We start from the raw sequence: 3,857 nt of genomic DNA, 5'->3' as shown, positions 1-3,857 counted from the left end.
GAATTAACATGAATAAACAAACGTTGACAGCACGGATGGGGTTCACTATATTTTATCAGTGTCCGAATTTGTGCTTACGTGCTTACTCTCTAAATAATGTTTACCAGGCATACCAATCTAAATCTCACCTCCTTATTTACAGTATTTCTAATGGTAACTTGGTGTGCATATCTTATGTCAAATAAAAAAAAAAACAAAAAATTTGGCATGTATGATCAAAATTTTCTTAATTTAAGGATATTAAAGAAAAATAAAGATGTCCGACCATAATTTTTTTTATTTTGGTTGGGAACTTTTTTGACCATTGATCAAAAATTGAATTTTGAATATACAATAACGGTAGATAATGAAGACTAGGATGTTTATACCTCGTATATTTCGAGGATGTTTACATAACTACCACAAATATTATCTTCACATTCTCCCGTCACATTTCATTTTCTAGGATGTTTATATCTCATATATTTCGAGGATGTTTACATAACTACCACAAATATTATCTTCACATTCTCCCGTCACATTTCATTTTATTTGGAAATAACGTTTTGGTGAAAGCATTAAGAATCTTATGCACCTTAACTTTATGACTTTTTCGGTGTCCGTTATTTATGTTGCTTATGTAACGAGAGATGAATTACTTAGTGAATTATGTTGATAATTGATCAATATCGAATTAAGAACAGAAGTTCAGTGGGGCACATTTTATTCTTGAAGAACATAACTAAAAATGTAACTGAAAACATCACATATATCAATATAGAAGTAATCTAAATATTATAAAGTTCACTTAAACCGGAAAATATAATAAACTTTTAAATAAAAGAAAATGTGATCTAGCTAAATCACCAAATAGAACTCAAAACAAATATGCAACAATCCTGATCTAACTAAGTTACCAAATAAAACTCAAAAGAAATGTGCATCAAAGTCTGATCTATCTAAGTCACCAAATAAAACTCGAAAGAAATATGAAACTGTTATGCCTTCCTGTGATGATTCTTTATATTCTGAAGCCCCACCACCAGCTACATGATTTATTTTATTATAGTAAACAGTTCGAAACAGAAGGTAATGTTGATTCGACAAAAGAATATAATTCAACATGAAACACAAGACACTGCAGTATTATAGAAGAAGAAAAAACAATTGAATCAAATTTGATTACAAACACTAAACAATTATAGATCAACAAAAACTAAGCACCTAAAAGTTTTGTTAATCCAAAAGTGAACCCATAAATCATGACACCTACACAAATCCAATGTATTTTCTCTTTTCTGTTGTAGTCTAGAAATGACCATATCACATATTAGACTCTTAAAGGAAGTGTTAATGAATTTGAACTTAATCTCTTCCAACGCATATCCTTAAATGCATTCCTACGATGGATTAACGCATGCCCGTAAATGCATTCATATAAAGGAGTATATTAAACACTGTTTAAGTATGTCATTTGTAAATCTGAGTCTATATTATTGGTTATAAAGTGTCCTATAGAGAGTAAACTATAGTGATCCTACGAAGGATTAAACCCAACAAAATATGTCTTCTAATTTTTCCACTCCCAACCTTCTTCGGAAGAGCAACAAACTGTGTTTTATTCAAAACAACCTTAAACACTCATAGTCTCATAAACATAAACGACTTTAAATAAGTTGCGAAAACTGATAAAACCAATTGGATTCACAAATTTGTTCCCTAATTAGTAGGTATTGAAGTATAAGATACTAAAATTGAAATCAGAATCCACTAAAATCTCAAAATTTTATAAAAGTATGAAAATTAGGACAAAGCTTCACTTATTAACATAATGATTATTAAGTGATGAATAAACAATTCTAAGTATAAAGAAATTCAACTTTTTTACCGCAACAAATTAAAAGCAAGCAATAACACACTCACCGTATTTTTGTAAAAAGGAAGTAACAATTTTTCCCTGATTGATCAATTTTTTCCAATTTGAAACAAAAATCTAAAACCCATCATCATAATAATTCCAAATTAATAAGAAAAGAGGAAAAAGTTAAAAAATTTGTAGGAGTAAAAACTTGACAATGCAATCGATGCAGACGAAAACTGATTAGCTTTTAGCGATAGGGGTTCATATGAATTATATATGAACTTTAAACCTAATGATATCATTTTGGTTTCGGTAGAATAACGAGATTATATCTACAAATTATCATAAATTTTAGGAGGTTAAAATTATCAGTTTTTTTAATTAGGGATTTATGCTAAATACCGAGGCTACACAGGGTGAAGGATATATAGGTTCTTTTTTCCCTAAAATTTTACGGAGCGCCAGTGATCTCAGTGGTCTCACCGTAGAATCTCCCATATAATGGAACTATTCAACAAAAAATATGCACAAAATTGTATTCATTATCACCCCAAAATATAATTATTCATGAAACAACTAATTGAATCCTTATCGTTGTTTATTTTCCTTCTACCAATCTTATTTTCTTTACAAGAGAGAGAAAACACTCACTTCGTTAATAATTTGGCTATATCCCAACACATTTAAAATGACAAATGCTAGTTTTATTGAATAAAATAGAATAGAAACTCACATCCAAGTCTAGTGTAATAACTTCTAGCAGTTACAAAGATTCGGTTAAGGGCAGGGGCGGAACTACATATTGACTAGCCATCCCAAAGTTCAGAAAAACTAAAAATTTTACAGTGGTTTTAAGTTTGGAAAAAAAAATTCATGCCTAAAACATATACTTAAGCTACCCCACCAATCCAATTAGTTTTCAAGCCACCCCACCTTTATTTTCCAACTTCGCCACTGGTTAAGTGATGCAGTTAATTAGTCAATTATGTAAATGCGGTGATCTATGACTTGTCTGTGTAGTTTTGTGTATAGAAAACAAATGCCTTGTTCTTTTCATCAAAATGATGAAATTTATTAATAGAATATCAATAATAGAAATAAATAAGTTGATCATTTGATTAACAATCGACCACCTTTATCCTTTAAATTATGGAATGGTCACAAAATTAAGCAAACACTTAATAATATTGATTATTAAACTCTTGAACAAACTATGTGTATGAAGATTATGCGTAAGAAAATATAGAATCATTGTCCTAACATCTAATCCCTTTAAAACATAACTTATCCTCAAGTTGGATCGTTATAGTTCATCAAGGAAATATCAACATGCTCTGCCACTTTTACCCAAGATTGCTTCCATAATCTTGACAGGCATGAATAATCCATTATGAGCTAGAACGACATTGCAATCTTTTCCTATCAAATATTATTCGACTAAAATAAAAACACGAAGTAAAACAGTCATGAGAACTAGTTTGTTGCGAATAATGCTTAATTTCTCCATGTGTTCACGTTTTTCAAAATCAAGCCATGCAATTTTCCTTGGCATATCTTGGTGAAGTCATTTGCATTAGTTTTCGTAACTTTTACGGATTGAAAATTGAAAATTGACGCCATGAACTGAATTATTCTTTTTTGCATCAAATAAAAATGAAGGAAACAACCCGAAATCGAGATAATCACCTTGTGTATAATCGACTAATTATCTTTCCAATGTTGATGGAGTTTTTAATGTGGCAAGTGTTGCAGATGTCATTGTAGTACAATGGTAAAGTTGTTGGGTGACAATACTAGCGTTTAGAGTTCATAACAACATCAAGGTGGAGGGATTTTTCATATAAAAAAATATAAAAGTGGCAAGTGTAATGTTCAATGCTTCTATTTTCTGCGTTGCATCTTCTATAACAGCATTAAAACCCAACGTTAACATGGCTAAATCACCAAGAAAAAAATATTATTTATAAAAAGCTAGATGTATGGAAGAGTGTCTCATATTGTTGGTTTTGATCCAGAT

The sequence above is a fragment of the Papaver somniferum genome, chromosome 11, assembly GCF_003573695.1.
Source record: "Papaver somniferum cultivar HN1 chromosome 11, ASM357369v1, whole genome shotgun sequence".
In the NCBI taxonomy this organism is placed as follows: Eukaryota; Viridiplantae; Streptophyta; class Magnoliopsida; order Ranunculales; family Papaveraceae; genus Papaver; species Papaver somniferum.
The sequence above is the reverse complement of the archived record's forward strand: the minus strand, read 5'-3'. Positions refer to the sequence as shown.